Source organism: Bufo gargarizans, chromosome 9 (assembly GCF_014858855.1).
Source record: "Bufo gargarizans isolate SCDJY-AF-19 chromosome 9, ASM1485885v1, whole genome shotgun sequence".
Lineage (NCBI taxonomy): Eukaryota > Metazoa > Chordata > Amphibia > Anura > Bufonidae > Bufo > Bufo gargarizans.
This window is the reverse complement of record NC_058088.1, coordinates 196122921-196144623: the sequence shown is the minus strand read 5'-3', so window position 1 is coordinate 196144623 and position 21703 is coordinate 196122921.

The window sequence follows — 21703 nt, the reverse complement described above, 5'->3', positions numbered from 1 at the left end:
CAGTGGAGAGATGTGCACCTCTTCCATATTCTGAAACCATGTGAAGGAGGCCCTAACCAGGGCGAGGTGGTCTTCAATCATGAGCACAGAACATGTAATCTGTGCAGCGTCAACATTCACCCGACCCAAAGCTCGGGGTCCGAGGTCTGGCCAAGCGCTCTTCATCGTCACACGTCACTCAGCAGTCCGAGAGGTTTTCCTGAGACACCATAATGACCTCAATTCCCAGCGGACGGCCTGAGCGGACAAATACGAGGACAGATTCTCACATCTTTCATTATCAAGGATAGTTTAAAAAAAGAAAGAAAACACAACATAAAACGCCCACGAAGCAAACATCCTTTGAGCCCGAACCTGCTGAAAAGAGCCATTTCCTGCCGGCTAATGAGCAGCGCAGACGTCTGACCCATGAGAAACTGACGGGGACAATAGCCGTTAGGCCGTCCCTATACCCACCAGCGTCATCTCTGCATCACACAGAGCAGGTAACACCCCTGGGTACAGCTGTCGGGCTGCCCCCATATCCCACCAGAGTCATCTACGCCTCACACAGAGTGGGTAACACCCCTGGGTACCGCCGTCAGGCTGCCCCTATACCCACCAGCGTCATCTCCGCCTCACACAGAGTGGGTAACACCCCTGGGTACGGCCGTCAGGCTGCCCCTATATCCCACCAGCGTCATCTACGCCTCACACAGAGCGGGTAACACCCCTGGGTACCGCCGTCAGGCTGCCCCCATATCCCACCAGAGTCATCTCCGCCTCACACAGAGCGGGTAACACCCCTGGGTACAGGTTCACCCCAACGTTGTGCACCTTGTCCCCAAGAAAAAGCTGTGTGCTGGAAATAAAGGCAGACGTAGCTGTAGGGATGAAGACGTCTCCATTAGACAGCAGTGACAGATGATGACCCTGCAGACGAGGCCCCAGGGAGCGCAGATACCAGGAGGACACTGACCTCTCCGTACACCTTACCTCCTTTTCTCACCACACGTGGAGTGCACAGTTCAGACACAATTTTTCTTTCTAAAAACATAAAATCAATCAGTCACCGACTTCCATCGTAACTATGTCTGTCAGTAGCATCAGAGAGTCCCCGGACTGAACAGCAGCGATCCAGCTGTCAGACGGGAGCTAGCAGGAACTGTCTGCCCCTTGTAACCCATCCCCGGAGGACCTTTGGGATGCCTTAGGGCAAGTTCAGACAGTGAAATTTTAACGAGAACTTTGCTGAATTCTCCACCGTATATACTGCATGAAATCAGCCTGCAAACCACGTTCCACAGGATCATCAGGAAATCCGCGCCGTGGCTCACATACTTGGTGATTTCATCACAGCAATTTTGGCTTTGGTTTCCCCGTGGGAATGGGGGTGAATGGCCACACGCAGCTCAGCCCCACTGAACGGGTCTAAGGGCTGTTTCACACGAGCGGATGCCGTGCGTGGCATCCGCTCCGTGAAAGAGTGCCAAGACCCGATGCGGACTGCAGAGGCACGGAGCATTAACATGACTGATAACGCTCCGTGCCTCTCTGTGAGATAAAGTTGTCACTGTGATTTCGTAGTAAAGAGGTCACAGAGAGGCACGGAGCGTTATCAGCCATGTTAATGCTCCGTGCCTCTGCAGTCCGCATCGGGTCTTGGCACTCTTTCACGGAGCGGATGCCACGCACGGCATCCGCTCGTGTGAAACAGCCCTAAATGTAAAGCACGGCAAACTGAAAATCCACCCGGAAATCCAAGGTTCGCCCTCAGATTTCTGCCGTGGATTTTGCAGCAGAGATAATCTTAGGGTTTATTCACTCATCGCGGTTTTTGCTGCAATCTAAGAAAACCACAGGAAAATGAAAGCGACTGCAGCGTGTGAATAAACCCTTAGAAGGGTCACTGACACTGAACTGATTACAATGCGCCTCTGGTGAGACCCCCAAGCATTACATGCAGGGACATGCCAGGTCTAACCATTAGTCCCCCCCCTATTAGAGTAAAATTCCATGACCGGACATTCCTACGGGCAGCTGCTGAGGTCCGGCCGTCATACTGGTGACGTCTACTCACTGGAGGTGCCAGGATTTCAGAGGGAGATGCTCTATGACGCCGTTCACACTGTGACATCTATTAACATGTGGTATTATCTGTTCTGCCCCCTACAGGTCAGTCAAGGAATATGATTAGGCCATTAATGAGGTTTCCCTCTGTCCCTCTTTGATGTTGGATCCAGGACACTCGCCCAAAGAGCTTCCGTTCTTATCAAACTAGAAATATTTAATTAAACTGCAGTTTTCAGTCTTTCCTCACTTGCTGGCACCAGGTGGCGGCGTCTGCAGCACAAGGTTCACGGCTCTGCGCACTACAAACTAATTGTGACCAGCGGCTCCGCAGGCGGCTTGTTGTTGTTGTTTCATTTTTAGATTAGGATCCAGTTTATCAGTCCAGAACCTCCCGCTCCCTCTCTGGGCGGACATCACATTGGCTGTTTGTATGAAGGACAATGGACTTCACTTCTGTCACATCCAGAGCTGCAGTCACAGACCTCTCCTCTCTGGAGGATATCACAACCTGTCATACTCCTGTCACATCCAGAGCTGCAGTCACAGACCTCTCCTCTCTGGGGGATATCATGACCTGTCATACTCCTGTCACATCCAGAGCTGCAGTTACAGACCTCTCCTCTCTGGGCGGACATCACATTGGCTGTTTGTATGAAGGACAATGGACTTCACTCCTGTCACATCCAGAGCTGCAGTCACAGACCTCTCCTCTCTGGAGGATATCACAACCTGTCATACTCCTGTCACATCCAGAGCTGCAGTCACAGACCTCTCCTCTCTGGGGGATATCATGACCTGTCATACTCCTGTCATATCCAGAGCTGCAGTCACAGACCTCTCCTCTCTGGGGGATATCATGACCTGTCATACTCCAGTCACATCCAGAGCTGCAGTCACAGACCTCTCCTCTCTGGAGGATATCACGACCTGTCATACTCCTGTCATATCCAGAGCTGCAGTCAAAGACCTCTCCTCTCTGGGGGATATCATGACCTGTCATACTCCAGTCACATCCAGAGCTGCAGTCACAGACCTCTCCTCTCTGGGGGATATCATGACCTGTCATACTCCAGTCACATCCAGAGCTGCAGTCACAGACCTCTCCTCTCTGGAGGATATCACGACCTGTCATACTCCAGTCACATCCAGAGCTGCAGTCACAGACCTCTCCTCTCTGGGGGATATCATGACCTGTCATACTCCAGTCACATCCATAGCTGCAGTCACAGACCTCTTCTCTCTGGGGATATCATGACCTGTCATACTCCAGTCACATCCAGAGCTGCAGTCACAGACCTCTCCTCTCTGGAGGATATCACGACCTGTCATACTCCTGTCATATCCAGAGCTGCAGTCACAGACCTCTCCTCTCTGGGGGATATCATGACCTGTCATACTCCAGTCACATCCAGAGCTGCAGTCACAGACCTCTCCTCTCTGGGGGATATCATGACCTGTCATACTCCAGTCACATCCAGAGCTGCAGTCACAGACCTCTCCTCTCTGGGGGATATCATGACCTGTCATACTCCAGTCACATCCAGAGCTGCAGTTACAGACCTCTCCTCTCTGGAGGATATCACGACCTGTCATACTCCTGTCACATCCAGAGCTGCAGTCACAGACCTCTCCTATCTGGGGGATATCACAACCTGTCATACTCCTGTCACATCCAGAGCTGCAGTCACAGACCTCTCCTCTCTGGGGGATATCATGTCCTGTCACATCCAGAGCTGCAGTCACAGACCTCTCCTCTCTGGGGGATATCACAACCTGTCATACTCCAGTCACATCCAGAGCTGCAGTCACAGACCCCTCCTCAGTGTATTACTTACAGCTGATCTTTTCCACAGAAGCTGCCCAATTATCCGCATGGTTCAGGATGACTGATGACAACCCGTGGCTTCAGTACAGACACCTGTGAGATGGAAGAAATCAGATTTGGACACGTTAGTGGCTCTCCCATCGCCCGCAGCTGCAGTGTGTGATCCGCACTCATCTCAGACCCAGGAATACATGCTGGATCAGTGTGTCCAGGATACTGCTGCCCTCCACACTCTGATCAGCTGTGTACGACCTCCTGCTCCCAGCCACCAGAAACAGGGGCAGAGCTCTGATCCGAAGAAGCAGAATTCTAGGAAAGTTGCTCCTGGGCTTTGCCAAGTTATATGTCCACAGGATTGGGAATAAGCATCTGATCGCTCAGGGATCTGACTGGTACCTGGTGTACCCCCCTCCCCCCCTCAATGGAGGTCACATTCCCCCAAACTGAATGGACCAGAATGACTGCTGCCGCTCCATTCAATCTCTATGGACCTGCTGGGACACACTGGGGCGACCGCCGAGCGAACTTGTGTTCCAACTTTGGTGTCTAAAGTTCGGGTCATCAAAGAATGGCATTATGGATTCCGCTACCACGGACCATAACGGAATTTCGGATCCATAACGCGATTCTTCGATAACCTGAACTTTAGACGCCGAACTTAAAACACAAGTTCGCTCAACACTGGTGACCACTGGTGTTGCCGCCATACTGAGAGTCACCCAGCTTTCCTAAACACAAGGACACTATCATTGGGTCCTCTCACCCGTCTCTTCCCGAGCTGCGCCTTCTCTCCGGAATACTCTGCCCCGGAATATCGGGCTCATCAAGCTTCCGTAAATGACTTTTCCCAACTCCATCCTCTACAGTCCCAAACCCGAAGCAGATCGGCTTGAATCCTACTTGTCACAATCACCTGATCACAGTCACCGATTCCTCCTAGATTGTAAGCTCTTGTGACCAGGGCCCTGACTTCTTCTTCCTCCTAGATTGTAAGCTCTTGTGACCAGGGCCCTGACTGCTGCTTCCTCCTAGATTGTAAGCTCTTGTGACCAGGGCCCTGACTCCTGCTTCCTCCTAGATTGTAAGCTCTTGTGACCAGGGCCCTGACTCCTGCTGTCTCAGTTACATATTAGCAGTTACTTTTGTTTAGTACATGGACCTATGAATCTGTAAAGCTCTGCGGAATATGGCGGCGCTATAGGAGTATTATTATTAACTACACAGGAGAGCCCAGGGCTGGCGCCATCCTGGTGTCTGTACTGCGGTTATTACCTCACAGCACGGACCGCTTCCCGCCTCTGTCACCATATCTGCGCACTGAGGTAAAATGCAGGCGGCGCGGAGCCTTGTGGGAATTGTAGTCTCCTTCTGTGCAGCGCGCCCTCTACTAGAACCAATCAGGAACTACCGCTCCCGTGATGCCTTGTGCTCAGGGAGGATCAGGTGATCGCAAAGCGCCAATCAGATGGAGGAACGCTGCCCGCACACCCTGGAGGTTCTCTTCTGTCAAAGGTGTCGGGTCCCTGCGGTGCCGGGTTGTCAGGAGTACAGGGTGTCGGGTCCCTGCGGTGCCAGGTTGTCAGGAGTACAGGGTGTCGGGTCCCTGCGGTGCAGGGTTGTCAGGAGTACAGGGTGTCGGGTCCCTGCGGTGCTGGGTTGTCAGGAGTACAGGGTGTCGGGTCCCTGCGGTGCTGGGTTGTCAGGAGTACAGGGTGTCGGGTCTCTGCGGTGCAGGGTTGTCAGGAGTACAGGGTGTCGGGTCCCTGCGGTGCAGGGTTGTCAGGAGTACAGGGTGTCGGGTCCCTGCGGTGCAGGGTTGTCAGGAGTACAGGGTGTCGGGTCTCTGCGGTGCAGGGTTGTCAGGAGTACAGGGTGTCGGGTCCCTGCGGTTCAGGGTTGTCAGGAGTACAGGGTGTCGGGTCCCTGCGGTGCAGGGTTGTCAGGAGTACAGGGTGTCGGGTCTCTGCGGTGCTGGGTTGTCAGGAGTACAGGGTGTCGGGTCCCTGCGGTGCAGGGTTGTCAGGAGTACAGGGTGTCGGGTCTCTGCGGTGCTGGGTTGTCAGGAGTACAGGGTGTCGGGTCCCTGCGGTGCAGGGTTCTCAGGAGTACAGGGTGTCGGGTCCCTGCGGTGCCGGGTTGTCAGGAGTACAGGGTGTCGGGTCCCTGCGGTGCCGGGTTGTCAGGAGTACAGGGTGTCGGGTCCCTGCGGTGCCGGGTTGTCAGGAGTACAGGGTGTCGGGTCCCTGCGGTGCAGGGTTGTCAGGAGTACAGGGTGTCGGGTCTCTGCGGTGCTGGGTTGTCAGGAGTACAGGGTGTCGGGTCCCTGCGGTGCAGGGTTGTCAGGAGTACAGGGTGTCGGGTCCCTGCGGTGCCGGGTTGTCAGGAGTACAGGGTGTCGGGTCCCTGCGGTGCCGGGTTGTCAGGAGTACAGGGTGTCGGGTCCCTGCGGTGGCGGGTTGTCAGGAGTACAGGGTGTCGGGTCCCTGCGGTGCCGGGTTGTCAGGAGTACAGGGTGTCGGGTCCCTGCGGTGCAGGGTTGTCAGGAGTACAGGGTGTCGGGTCCCTGCGGTGCCGGGTTGTCAGGAGTACAGGGTGTCGGGTCCCTGCGGTGCCGGGTTGTCAGGTTCAGTACTGTAAGCCCTTAGTAATACTTCTGTTCATATAAAGTAATGGACTCGAGCTTGGAAATCTCACGTATTTCAAGATCTCTGCTTGCTGCCTGTCAATGGAAACAGGATCTGAAGGCTGAAAACAGGTAAAGACTTGATCACTGCGGCAGAGTCCGCTACAGTGTGTCAGTGCAGTGACATGTATCAGCCTGCTGTCACAGGGGACTATCTGGACTGGATGCCATTGTTACAAACCCTCAGCTGTGAGGAGTATTAAAGGGGCGGTCCCACATAAAACAAATCGGCAGGTAAAGTAGTAAAAGCACAATGAAGCTGTACTGTGTCGGTCAGACAGACTTCGCGTCCATCCCCCACACGGCGTTGTTTACATGACCACCGCAGCCAATCGGTGACCTGCTTCCAGCTCCACCCAGTATGTTCATGGTCATGCTGGGAACAGCAGTGTCCATGTGAGCTGGGCGGCAGTACCTCAGCATGGCCAGTACATGGTGGGGGGCGCTCTCTTCTTCCAGCTCCATCCACTCACAGGTCATCAGTATCTGGAAGCCGGAGAACCCCTTTATCGCACAGGTCACTAGTGCATGGAGTAACGCAGAGCCACCCATTGCCCCCAGCGCTTCGCTCCGGGGTGGTCCGACCTCCGGACATACAGCACAGACAGGTGTCAGCTCCGCGGCCCAGAGACTGCATTCTGAACGGCACAGGGGGTCCCCAGCAGCACAGGGAGGTAAAGATCCAGGGTGTCTGACCCGAGCCCAGCAGGAGACGCCCAGTTGGTGCCTGCTTTGCTCTGTCTCCCTAGTGTTTTGTGCCCTCAAATAGGAGACCCTAATATATTTCTACCTACAGGCTTGTCACTCAAGACGCTGCCTAATGGGGTCACGACCCCTGATCTCCCTGAGGCGGGCGCCGTGCCAGTGCAGCCTGGCGTTCCCCTCCTCATGGGTGTCCAGGCCGAGGAATCTGTGACAACTGTGCCTCTTGTCTTAAAGCAGCGGCGTCTGCTATGCACGACATGTGACATCAGACACCGCCCGACAACAACTGCTGCCACCCCGGGGTCACCCCTGCCCCTCCGCAGAGGATGACATGGAGGGGGTTGTAGTCCATTCTAGGGTTGTTGCGATACCAAAATTTTGATTCGATTTCAATACCGTAAAAAAGTATTGCGATACTCGATGCCACGTAAAAAAAAAAAAGCCGCATGCATTCCGCATTTTATGGAACGTCCGGCCCATAATCCAACAGTCCGATCCTATTTTTGGGGGGAACAAGGTGACTACAAAATGGTAAATCGCGCGGTTTTTATTTATTTTATATTCTGTTACGATATGTAATATGTTTATTTATTTATTGTTTATATATTTGATATGTAAAAAAATTGGGAAAGGTGGTGATTTATACTTAATATTTTTATTTATTTTTTTACTTTTGATTTACTATTAACTATTTCCCCCCTTAGGGGCTAAAACCTGGGATCCTTTCATCCCTTGTCCTATTCCCCCTGATAGATCTCTATTGTGGTGACCAGGACCTCGCACTGTCCCCGGTGCACACAGCAGCAGGGAGCTGACCATGGACGGCTTCAGTAGTGTCCTGGCTGCCATAGTAACCGATCAGAGCCCAGGATTACACTGCTGGGGCTCCGATCAGAAGCTGCCACTGCCACCAATGAGAGGAGGGGACCCTGTGGCCACTGCCACCAATGATTATAATACTGGGGGGGGGGTGCACTGAGCCACCAATGAAGATAACTAACATTTAATACAAATACAGGAGGCAGGTGCTATCATCATTGGTGGCGCTGTGGCCACAGCCCCTCCCTTCCTCCGCCTCGCTCGCCTCTCATTTGTGGCGCAGTGGCCACAGCCCCTCCCCTCCTCGGCCCCTCTCTCCTCTCATTGGTGGCGCTGTGGCCACAGCCTCTCCTCCGCCCCATTTCTCCTCTCATTGGTGGCGCTGTGGCCATAGCCCCTCCCCTCCTCCGCCTTTCTCTCCTCTCATTGGTGGTGCTGTGGCCACAGCCCCTCCTCTCTCTCCTCTCATTGGTGGCGCTGTGGCCACAGCCCCTCCCCTCCTCCGACCCTCTCTCTTCTTATTTTCAGCAGCGGCCACAGCCCCTCCCCTCCTCTCTCCTCTCATTGGTGGCGCAGTGGCCACAGCCCCTCCCCTCTCCTCTCATTGGTGGCGCAGTGGCCACAGCCCCTCCCCTCCTCTCTCTCCTCTTTCTTATTGGCAGCAGCGGCACAGGGGGAGGGAGAGACTTCTTCTCCCTGTGCCGCTGAGGAGAACATGGCGCGCGCTGAGAGCATGTTCTCTGATACAATAGCGCAGCCTAGTATCGGTAAATGTCAAATCCCGGTATCGTATCGATTGGGTATCAATAATTGGATACCCGCTACAACCCTAGTCCATTCTCTCCTATACTTCAGTGCTATGGGTCCTGGTGTCAGCACTTGGGTGCTGCTGAACGCCCTCGCCTCAGTCTTGGGGTGCTGACTATCCACAAGGGAGTTCTTCCTCTTCAGTACACGCAACTGTCCGATATGTAATTGCTTGTTGTCAGTGAATGGAAGCATTCTTGTTTGTATCCACAGGCTACAATGTGGTACAGACCTAACACTTCCCACAGCTGAGGGTCTGTTACAGAGGTATCCAGTCCAGGCAATGCTTTAGTCTCCGGACTGATACATTTGAGTGCTGCTGATGGACGTCTGAAGACCCCTTTAACGTCACTTGTGCCTTTATTTGGAGGGTCTTTTATGCTGCTTTCCAGTCCGCAAACCAATGTTCCGCAAAATACGGATACCGGCCGCACGTATCCCATCCAGGTCCTATTATAGAAATGCTTCTTCGCCGCACTAGGACATGTTCTACGCAGAACGGCTGCACGGACGTGGACAGCACGTGGATGACTTCCACTAATATTAATGGGTCCATGTGCGATCTGTAAAGAATGTGGAGCGGACCCCAATAACGTTGTGTGCATGATGCCTCATATCCAAGGTTCTAGTTCAGAGGATTTCCTGACGGAGCCCCTGGATGTGTAGCTCTGTGGCCCCCGGCTGCACCGTGTACGTTTTTTTTACTAGACGCCCCTGCGTCTAGCACCGAGCGGAGGCCAAAACTGTCAGGGTAACGGGGGCCTAAGGGTCCGCAGCCGTCCCATCATATATAGCGTGCAGTGCACGTCCCAGCTTTTATTATTAACCCTTTCCCGAGGCCCTTAGGGACAGCGCTTACCATATCCCGGCTGTGATAACCTCTGACCTCTGGAAGGCTCTGCGGGGTCTGAGATATGATAAGGCGCACAGTGCAGCCTGGGGTGAGGGCGCCCATCGCAGGCAGATTATCAGCCCGGCCGCCGGATGAGGTAAAGGCCCCGCAAGTCTTGGAGGAGAGGAAGCGCACTCTTGAGAAAGGAAATGTATCCGGAATTTTCTTGCAAGCTCCCGCCAGTGCATTGGAAAACCGTACATCATCCGGGATTATTGACAGCCTTCCTGAGATAAACCCCTTCTGTCACTTTTTCCAGTCTCGTGGCCCCTGTTTGACATATTTTCACTGCCCTCAGAAATCGCGCTGGAAGCTGGCCTCACCCGAGAGGTGCTGACGAGACCGGTGACGTCACAGGACTCCGGCTTATGATGGTCTTTTCTGACCCAGACTCCGCAGGCGACGCCTCAGACCCAACCAGCCGAGGCCACCTCTCCGGTAAATGGCTGTATTAGATGCTAGATAGCCGCCATCCCTGACCGTTATATGGAAGGCCTGGTCTTATCTCTCCTAGTAATCTGCTTATGTTTCTTAAATCTTTATTTTCTCTTATCTTGGAGGACCTTTTGGGGCTTTGGAAGCGATTACTCGCGTTACAACGGTCGTCCAGGAAGCAATTAATATTGTAATTTGAGGGCCGGCTGTGTAGCAATAGACAGGCGGCCACTGAAGCACCACCACACTGCTGACAGTCCAGTCCCCTCATCCAGTGGTGCACAGGTAGAAGTGAGGACAGGACTCGCAGATCTATGGCTGTCACATAAGAGACCCTCATGTGCCTGTGATAACTGCAAAAATAGAACCGTCTCCTGGGTGCACAGAAGCCCCGGGCCAGACACGTGTGGAATGTCTCTCCGAGGTCATACCCGACTCTCCTAAGTTTCTCCGATTTACCACTGGTGGAAGGTCAGGTGTCGTCTCGGGTTTCTTCTTGGCTGAGATGTGACTCTTCTCGCTATTCTAAGCTGTGCATACATTTGTATAGGTGCGTACAGCTCTGCGCGTGGCTGGCCTTGGCCACTGATCATCACTTATTAAGTGTACCTGCCGAGACCAGAAACCTCCTGCTGGAACCAGTTGGACCAGTCAATAAGTCAATATGGCCCAACCAGGAACCAGTAGCATTTTTGCTTCTGCTATACGGCTAGGACAGCCTTTTCTAGGAGAAGGGCAGCAGTGTGTCTATTGGAGGCTGCACGTATAGCAGATCCATTAAAGCGTGTGCTCTCTGTCATCAGCCAGATATGGGGGAGGCCGCCCAGCAGATATGGGGGCGGACGCCCAGCAGATATGGGGGAGGCCGCCCGGCAGATATGGGGTAGGCCGCCCGGCAGATATGGGGGAGGCCGCCCGGCAGGTATGGGGGAGGCCGCCCGGCAGATATGGGGTAGGCCGCCCGGCAGATATGGGGGAGGCCGCCCGGCAGGTATGGGGGAGGCCGCCCGGCAGGTATGGGGGAGGCCGCCCGGCAGGTATGGGGGAGGCCGCCCGGCAGGTATGGGGGAGGACGCCCAGCAAATATGAGGGAGGCTGCCCGGCAGCTATGGGGGAGGCTGCCCGGCAGCTATGGGGGAGGCTGCCCGGCAGCTATGGGGGAGGCCGCCCGGCAGCTATGGGGGAGGCCGCCCGGCAGCTATGGGGGAGGCCGCCCGGCAGCTATGGGGGAGGCCGCCCGGCAGCTATGGAGGAGGCCGCCCACCCGGACAGGGACAGGGGCTCTGATCTTCGCAATGTCTTCCTGATGATCTTTTCACTTCTTTTTCCATTTCCTGCAGCTAAACCTATGATAAAGAACGCATGAAACCCGCCATATGGCGTCAGGAGCTTGACTCCTCGGCTCCGTTATCTTCTCGAGCGTATTTTCAGTTATTGAGATAAATAATTGTTCTCAGGAGATGGTGTCGCTGAGATAAATGTAGAAAAGCCACATTTCGATAGCGCAATCACTCTTATCACTCAGCGAACAGCCGATGGTGCAACAGATAACCGTCCAGCAGAGACATGTGGCCCTCGCTCTGCATCCAGCTGATGCTTTTACTGAGAGGTTTCTCTCTGACAATCGCATTAGTGCTTAAAATACACAAAAACACTACCCTGGGGGCAATAAATGGAATATTGGCTGCTGCCCAGGAGCCTGAAGTGGACGTCGCAGGTCCTGTCATCAGGAAAGGACGGCTGTACACACGTAGCAGAAACGTGAGGCGCCTAATGTTTATAATGCTGAGCAGCTCACTGTGATCGTGCAGCACAGGATACCGGAGCGAGCGGCCGTATATCACTATGTGCACCTTGCTCTCTGGGATACAGACCACAGCCGCCGCTGGCCATGAGTAGGATGGGTATTCTGATCTCAGTCATGAATCCCTGCGTTTGGGAGACCCCTTAAAAGGGCATCTGTCAGCAGTTCTGTCCCTCTGACACCGGCTGACCTATTCCATGTGCAGCTGAAGACATCTGTGTTGGTCCCGTGTTCATATGTGCCCGCATTGCTGAGAAAAATAATGTTTTAATAAATGCAAATAAGCCTCTAGGAGCAACGGGGGCGTTGCCATTACACCTAGAGGCTCTGCTCTCTCTGCACTTTGATTGACAGGAGCAGGCAGTGTAAACATCATCACACTTGGACCTGACGTCTCCTAAAGTCAAACTGGAGAGGGCACTGCAGAGAGCATTTTTCTCAGCAATGCGGGCACATATGGACATGGCACCAACACAGCTGCCGTCTAAGAAATGTAGATCTAGACATCCGTGCACATTGTAATGGACTTCATATAAAATATCACACGTTACTCATCCATCTGATTGGCCAAGAAAGTAATAGGAGACAACTGCCGCACTGTCAGTCCCCTGAGCCTCCTTGGCTGCCGCATGGACTATTGGTAATCTGGTAGTCCAGAAGTTGAGCCCACGTCCCCAACAACAGTGAGTCAATATGTGTGAGAGCGCATGGCATCAGCAGTCACCTGTCACCAGAAATGTGCCCCAGCCTTCAGAGTTGTCAGCCAAGAAGGTGGGGTTTGTTATATCTGACTTTTATCCATCGTCTGTACCAAACTTATCTCCAGAAACCGTGGACTGACAACCAAGGTGAATTACGAGCAGGATCTCAGATACCCTCAGCTGCCGCTCTGACAGATCAGGGCGCTGGAGCTTAATCCAGGGGGCATTTGCGTTTTTGGAATGTCTTGGAGAAAAGCTATAGATTTCCATCAGCTGGACGGCTCCTGCAATGTCAAGGACATCAATCCTTTCATGTAGAGAGCATCTAAGACCAGCGAGCGTCCTACAGTTGAAGAGCCTAATCTCCTTACTTAATGTTCATACAACATTTGTCGTGTGACACATGAAATGAAGACGTTACAATCAGCGCCTCGAGGACTGAAGAGTGAGGGCTAATGAATTACTGCCTCACCCGAGGAGCAGCACATGTGCTACTCAGTATATGGAAGCAGAGGCAGACATGGTTCCCTTCTGTTGCCCATATTCTTATACTTTCTGTGGGGGGTCAAATCACATGCAAACTGATTGTGTGCAGTTTAGGCATAAGTGCAAAGCTACAATCCCAGGACAAAAACTTCCTCCTAGGGTGGCAGGCCACTTGTGAAGAACATGGGTTTTGGTAACAGACTATCTAATATCATGTGGTTCTGTGTGACAATCTTAGTGCCAAGTGAGTATCTACATTGTAGGCTTGGCAATGGGTGTTGATCTGCAGGTTAGACTAAGGATCTGCAGGTTCTTCTTGGTGGCATGTAAGGATCTACAGTTTAGTATTGGTGCCATCTATAGATCTTCAATGGGTAGTGATCTTCAGGTTAGTCTTGGTGCCATCTATGGATCTTCAGGTTAGTCTTGGTGCCATCTATGGATCTTCAGGTTAGTCTTGGTGCTATCTATAGATCTTCAGGTTAGTCTTGGTGCCATCTAAGGATCTTCAGGTTAGTCTTGGTGCCATCTAAGGATCTTCAGGTTAGTCTTGCTGCCATCTAAGGATCTTCAGGTTAGTCTTGGTGCTATCTATAGATCTTCAGGTTAGTCTTGGTGCCATCTAAGGATCTTCAGGTTAGTCTTGGTGCCATCTAAGGATCTTCAGGTTAGTCTTGGTGCCATCTAAGGATCTTCAGGTTAGTCTTGCTGCCATCTAAGGATCTTCAGGTTAGTCTTGGTGGCATCTATAGATCTTCAATGGGTAGTGATCTTCAGATTAGTCTTGGCGCAATCTATAGATCTTCAGGTTAGTCTTGGTACCATCTAAGGATCTGCAGGTTAGTCTTGGTGCCATCTAAAGATCTGCAGGTTAGTCTTGGTGCCATCGAAGGGTCTACAGTTTTAATGCCTAGGCGTGTTAACCTTTGCCCAATTTGAGCAGATATTCCCTTTTTTGCCAAATTGTATGCCTATTCTGGAGAGGACATGAACTTTGAAGGGACAGAAGCAGCTGAGATGGCAAAGCAGTTTGGAGGGAGATAGAGGGGTCTGGAGGGGGACAGAGCAATCTGTAGAAGGACAGAGGAACCTGGAGAGGACTGAGAAGTTTGCAAATGGCATCTGAGATGACAGAGGAGTCTGGAGGATACAATGGAGTATGGAGAGATCAGAGGGGACAGGGGACCTGGGAGGAGATTATTCCCCTCTCCTCATTTAGAACAATTGCATGCTTGGCTGAGTGTGCATGTGTATGGGGGATGCTGTTTGCATCACTTTTTCCGCCGTCTTCTGCCATGGCCTGTATAGCCATTGAAGGACCTTCTCAAGGATTCTGTGGGAATGCAGGTAGAGTAAGCGCCTAGGGCAAGTTGTGCTCTCCTCCATGAGAGCCGCTATTGTTTTTCTCAGTGTTTTATCTCTTGCGCTTCTTGCAGAGAGAACAGTTGGACTGCTATGAATAGTCCTGGCGTTCTCACAGTCTCTGATAACAGTTCACCCATGTGGCTTCATCTCCACAACCAGCAATGATAAGAGAATGACTTCATCTTCTGAGTATTGTATGTTGTTACTGGAGAGGAGTCAAGCTCCATGGAGATTTCCTTATACCTCCACCAGGTTTCTTGGCTTCTCGTGTGCCGTAGACCTCGCAGACCTGTGCCTCCACAACTTATCCACAAGCTTTTTCTGCGTGCAGTACCACTTGTTGCATGATCAGGCAGTTTTGACAGTAAGTGACCTCAGGGACCCCCACCCATCCTGACAATGAAGTGGACTAAAAAGGCCACAGAGCGAAATACTCTGCAACCCATTCTTTCTCAGGATTTATGGGGGGCTCAGAGGTCGGACCCTCACTGATCACTTAGTGATGGTGTAAACTAGCAATATGCCATTTCTTTATGAGATGGGAATTCTGAGAGTCTAAAAGTCCCGTTTACCTCCACCGGTGTCGGACCAGATCCTCTGAGGGGCCCAGTGTGCAGGAGGAAAAAAAGACATTTGGAGCCTCCTTTAGGGTCTGTTTCTTTGAATCAAAACCCATTGGCCTGCATTGATTATATGGGGGCTTGGCCCCTGTGGAAACTTTTCTGTGGTGGCCCCAGGAACCCCAGCCTGACCTCTACGTGATGTATAGAGGGGCCCTCCATCCAGAGGCGCCTGGATGCTGGGCTCTGTTATCCGCTGGGGCTTGTTTGCTTTTTTCCGAGGCTTTTCCTCCGGCCGTTGCTGTTGTAAGATAAGGGGGCGATTACAAACGTCCCTCTTTCCCTGATTGCATTCATTTTTTCAGCATAGAATAACAGGCGTGATCATCCCGGACTCCCCCGACAGATAGAGCCGGGGGACACATGGTCCATTCCACTCCCTGTTTTGGGCTGTGGCCCCCAAAATGAGAGAATCCAGATTTCCTCTGCAGCGACCTATCAGCCTGCGCTCCGTGCAGATTTCCTGTACATTCATTAAGAAGAACAAGAATAGACCCTGACGTTTGTGACTGAAAGCTCCTCGTACAATGACTCCATTGTCAGGTGCGCCTGCCGGGCTGTATGACATAATACACACTGATAGCACGCAGGAGTCGTCTGCCGGCAGATCTTCCACCACTGTCTGCCCACTTTCTTCTTCGCTCAGGTTGTTGACCTTGTCCACAGTCACAGGTATATAAACCACGGCAAATATACCGAATAGCGGAAGTAACAGAGCAGAATAGTGAGTGCAGCTCTGGAGTATAATACAGGATATAACTATAGAATATATATATATATATATATATATATATTTGTGCTCCAATGCTGAACATAGGGACTGAATTGCAGTGTGAGCTGATTTGGATTGTCCCTACTTAGCAGCGTGGCGTCCAGTAGCTTGTACAGGTATTTAGCTCCCTGTAGAACTGGAGACACCAGTTACTTATCCCACTATCACATGGAGGATTTCTAGTTCAAACACAAGCCATGTAGTAGTGGCAGCACAGTATGGGAGCGCTTGTTGACTTATTCAGTAGTAAGTGTGTTGACCGTATGAGACCTCAGTCAATTTACAATGCAAACAAGCAATTGTCACCGACAAACGGAGCTGTGAATCATAGAGTAACAACGCAGAATCTGAAATCGTAGAAGACACCTCTGAACGTGATGCCACCTCCCTGTCTGATGTCATAATAGTCAACGCATGATCGAGGAGCTGCTCATATCTTCTGATGGTGGTGGTGGTGCATGAGGTTTAAAGGGCAATTCCATTACCTGCAGACTCTCCTATCCTCTCCAGGCTCCTCTCTGTCCCCTCCTCCAGGCTCCTCTCTCTCTCTCCTCCTCCAGGCTCCTCTCTGTCCCCTCCTCCAGGCTCCTCTCTGTCCCCTCCTCCAGGCTCCTCTCTCTCCTTCTCCAGGCTCCTCTCTCTCCTTCTCCATTACCTCTCTCTCTCCTCCTCCAGGCTCATCTCTCTCTCTCCTCCAGGCTCCTCTTTCCTCCTCCTGGCTCCTCTTTCCTCCTCCATCTCCTCTCTGTCCCCTCCTCCAGGCTCCTGTCTCTCCTCCTCCTCCATCTCCTCTCTGTCCCTTCCTCTCGCTCCTCCTCCAACTCCGCTCTGTCCCCTCCTCCAGGCTACTCTCTCTCCTCCTCCATCTCCTCTCTGTCCCTTCCTCTCTCTCCTCCTCCAGGCTCCTGTCTCTCCTCCTCCTCTAGGCTCCACTCTCTCTCCTCCTCTAGGCTCCTCTTTCCTCCTCCAGGCTCCTCTTTCCTCCTCCAGGCTCCTCTTTCCTCCTCCAGGCTCCTCTCTCTCCTCCTCCAGGCTCCTCTCTCTCCTCCTCCAGGCTCCTCTCTCTTCTCCTCCTCCATCTCCTCTCTGTCCCTTCCTCTCTCTCCTCCTCCAGGCTACTCTCTCTCCTCCTCCTCTAGGCTCCTCTCTCTCTCCTCCTCCTCTAGGCTCCTCTTTCCTCCTCCAGGCTCCTCTCTCTCTCCTCCTCCATTACCTCTCTGTCCCCTACTCCAGGCTCCTCCTCTTTCCTCCTCCATCTCCTCTCTGTCCCCTCCTCCAGGCTCCTCTCTCTCCTCCTCCTCTAGGCTCCTCTCTCTCTCCTCCTCCAGGCTCCTCTGTCCCCTCTGGACCCCTTTTGTAGCGGTTCTTTTCCTGTAGGGACCACACATATTATATCGTTGGCTGGTCCTGGGTTCGGACATCTTTCATGTAATTTCTATGGCCATCATTAGGCTGTTTAAATTCACATTGGGTATTTTTCGGGTCCATTATTTAACATAATAAAGCTGTAAAGTAGACGTCATAGGGTTCCCGGCACACGGGGCTCCTAATGGCAGGTCCGCTGGCAGTACAGTGAGCTCTCTACCTTTTGCATTTCTGGCTTTTCCCATCCCCGTGTTTTCCGGCCTCATAGTGCTCTGTATACAGAACGAGTCTCAGGAGGAGGCAACTTTCTCTTATATTCTCTTTGTGTAATTGTCTAAGTTACTTCCTTCCCCCCTCAGTGTGGACAGAAACCTTCATTTAGGAAATTCAAAATGGCGTCTCCCGGAATGAGCTCAGATGTTTAATGCCCGACTGGTGCCAGCATCCTGTACATGGCGTCACTCCGGGAAAGAGCAGCAATTATTGTCGTTTTCTTTATGCCCGTTATAGTTACCATGGTGACATAGTAGTGGCCCCCATATTCTCAAACCTGCAAAATGCCGTTTTATATGAATTGTGAGAGTGTGTTCACATTAACAGTGACGACGGGGTCAACTGCCCTGCGTTCGGTCGGTCCAGATATACTCATCCTAGAGTGTGTGCTCACTTTACTCTGTGTCCTTCCACAAGTCTCTGCTGTGCTCAGCTACAGCTCTGTTCATCCTGGGCTTCCTGGTTCATTCATGGAAACCTAGAGCAAGTATGTAGTTTGAGGGACGGATGCCATTCAGGGTCTGTGATGGGTACTGTAATTGCTGCCATAAGTGGTGGTCGCCCATGGCGTCTGTTGGGACACTGTCGTGTGAAGGCGCTGAGCTCAGCCAAGTGCCCGCATTCACTTTATCCAGCTGTTGGGCTCTACGTTTTACGTGGCAGAATCCCGTCTTTGAGGCGACGTCCCTTTCACGCTGCATCTGTGGATGTAGGGACAGTGCGTCAGGATCTCTTCTCCGCATATAAGGAGGTCAGAATGTAGACATATCGTAAAGGGTTCTCCAGGCTGTCATAGAGACTTTGAACTGCAACCCCTTGACATTTTCAAGATCTCTGCTTGCTGTCTGGCACATGTGGCAATGTAGCCAATCCTCTGAGCAGCTGCTACACTGTAACAAGCCCAGCAGCTGTGTGAGCAGGACTAGATGAGGATAGGTAGTAGGTACGGTAATATAAACCTGACGTGCGACCTGTCAGATTTATTAGTCATTTTGGTGACTCGCGCTATTACTCCTCCAGATTCTCCCGTAAATTCTAGTGTCCGACCCACAGCGACTCCATCTTCTTCCTTTTCTGAAAAGTGGCGAAAGATTGCGCAAAGATTAAAAATTTCTGTTCTGATTATAATTTTTGCAAAAATGTGGAACTTTTTTTTTTCACTAGGAAGTTTCCACAAATCTGCAGAAATCTGACCCTGTGTGTAAATGTATTCTGCGGAGTTGTCAGAGTTGTCGGTGCTGAGCTCATCACGTCTATGACCAGATGCAACCTGGGGATGACTAAGTCGTGGAGAGGCCTGCTCATCACCTTCACTTATCCCTCATATAAAACCCATTGATGGAATCGGCCGGGGCCAAGCTGCTTGTAATTTACCGCTTGTGGCAAATCCGCAGTTTCCTGTGGTGATCGGGGAGGGAATTGGAAACATTTGGCGCATTATAGTATTTACTAACCGGACCAGAGACGCCAGGACTTCTATTTACTGGTTTATACTGGGTACCTATGTATTTTACATGATCAGTAAAGCTGCTGCTGCACATCAGGATCTCGGCCAATGGCACAGAACCAGAAGAGCTGACAGTCTATGAGACTGGGGTATTACACTTGGCCCTGGCCACCTGTATGGCAGTGGTAGCAGACGGCTGACCATTCACTGGTAATGATTACAGAGTTCAGATTAATGATGTGCGTCAGTCAGGAACTAGGAAAGCTGAGCACTTCTGGAAGAACCAACTGAATGCAAAGAGACTGCAGACAATCGGGCCATTGTCCTCTGCTCGAGGCTCCCAGCCAAGGTTAGGGGGATGAATGCAGCCTACATGAGCCATGGCTCGCACAGAATACCAAGGACTTTCTCTATTTTGGGGGGAGAATTGGAAGGGAGTTTGGCAACAGGACAAGAGAAGCAATTAGCATATGCCGTGGTGCACGCAAGCCTCTTAGACGTGTGATTGAGACACGGTGAGCTTGCTGAGCACAAGACCCTGGTGGCGCACTCTGTGCAGCCATCATCCTCCGCTTTCACTTCCAGATGGATGAGTTTTAATAGTAGAGACACTGACCACTGGCTGACCACAAACAATCCTCTGCCAGTGAGCCAATGTTAGGCGGCTGCTGCCTGTGCGGCAGGTTCATTCTACGGAACAGAGACTCTGAATGAAGCTCATTGTGAGGAGACAAGCGGCGTATAAGCTAACCTCCCCCAAATGCTGAAACCTTAGCCCCCTTTACAGCAGGAATACACCTTTGGTGGAAGGGTTGTGGCAAAAGCCACTTTTGTTTATTTCTTATGTACAACTCCAAACAATGCATCTGTTGGGAGTCTGCGATGCATCTGGCGGGATTTTCCAATGCATCTGGCGGGATTTCCCGAAGCATCTGGCGGGATTTTCCGATGCATCTGTTGGGAGTCTGCGATGCATCTGTTGGGAGTCTGCGATGCATCTGGCGGGAGTCTCCGATGCATCTGCGACCTATTTATTACATCTGCACTTCCATCACATGGAGGACCGCTAGCAGACTGGTCTGTAATAGTCTTTTACGCTGGGACAATGGTACATCGCCCGTGGTCTGCTTTTCGTGTATGAACCTCAGTGACTCCAATATTTTTGAAACCTCACGAAGGCAAACAGACGAGCGGATGGCCTGCCGCACCCTGAACTGTTTGGAATTCTCAGTCGTTGCGCACGTTCTTCAGATGAAGAAGTAAAACATTGTTGCAATTTGAAAATATTGATGCAATATTGTACACATTTCAGTTTTTCACATATTGTAGGGAAGTTCCTGAACTTGTAGTGTAGGAACCAGGGGTGCAAGGCGAGGTCTAATGGGGGATGTAAATATAATAATATGAGACCCCCTTGCAAATTGTAGAAATCCCTCCTATATGTAGAGGAACCTGCAGGAGCCACTTGGCGGGCACTGATATAAGGAGGCTATGGCTGGCACTGATATAAGGAGGCTATGGCTGGCACTAGGGCTGCAGCTAACGATTATTTGAATAATCGATTAGTTGCCGATTAATTTCTACGATTAATCGGGAAAAACGACAAAATTACAAAACAGAGGTTTATATGATCTTACTTGAAAAATTATGTTCAAAGGCCATATTAAAACAAATTGTGGACGACACTATTATGGGGGATCTGTGGACGACACTATTATGGGGGATCTGTGGACGACACTATTATGGGGGATCTGTGGACGACACTATTATGGGGGATCTGTGGACGACACTATTATGGGGGATCTGTGGACGACACTATTATGGGGGATCTGTGGACGACACTATTATGGGGGATCTGTGGACGACACTATTATGGGGGATCTGTGGACGACACTATTATGGGGGATCTGTGGACGACACTATTATGGGGGATCTGTGGACGACACTATTATGGGGGATCTGTGGACGACACTATTATGGGGGATCTGTGGACGACACTATTATGGGGGATCTGTGGACGGCGTAGTTATGGAGAGGGGGATCTGTGGACGGCGCAGTTATGGAGAGGGGGATCTGTGGGCGGCGTAGTTATGGAGAGGGGGATCTGTGGGCGGCGCAGTTATGGAGAGGGGGATCTGTGGACGGCGTAGTTATGGAGAGGGGGATCTGTGGGTGGCGCAGTATGGAGAGGGGGATCTGTGGGTGGCGCAGTTATGGAGAGGGGGATCTGTGGGTGGCGTAGTTATGGAGAGGGGGATCTGTGGGCGGCGCAGTTATGGAGAGGGGGATCTGTGGACGGCGTAGTTATGGAGAGGGGGACCTGTGGACGGCGTAGTTATGGAGAGGGGGACCTGTGGACGGCGTAGTTATGGAGAGGGGGATCTGTGGGTGGCGCAGTTATGGAGAGGGGGATCTGTGGGTGGCGTAGTTATGGAGAGGGGGATCTGTGGACGGCGTAGTTATGGAGAGGGGGACCTGTGGACGGCGTAGTTATGGAGAGGGGGACCTGTGGACGGCGTAGTTATGGAGAGGGGGATCTGTGGGTGGCGCAGTTATGGAGAGGGGGATCTGTGGGTGGCGCAGTTATGGAGAGGGGGATCTGTGGGTGGCGCAGTTATGGAGAGGGGGATCTGTGGGTGGCGTAGTTATGGA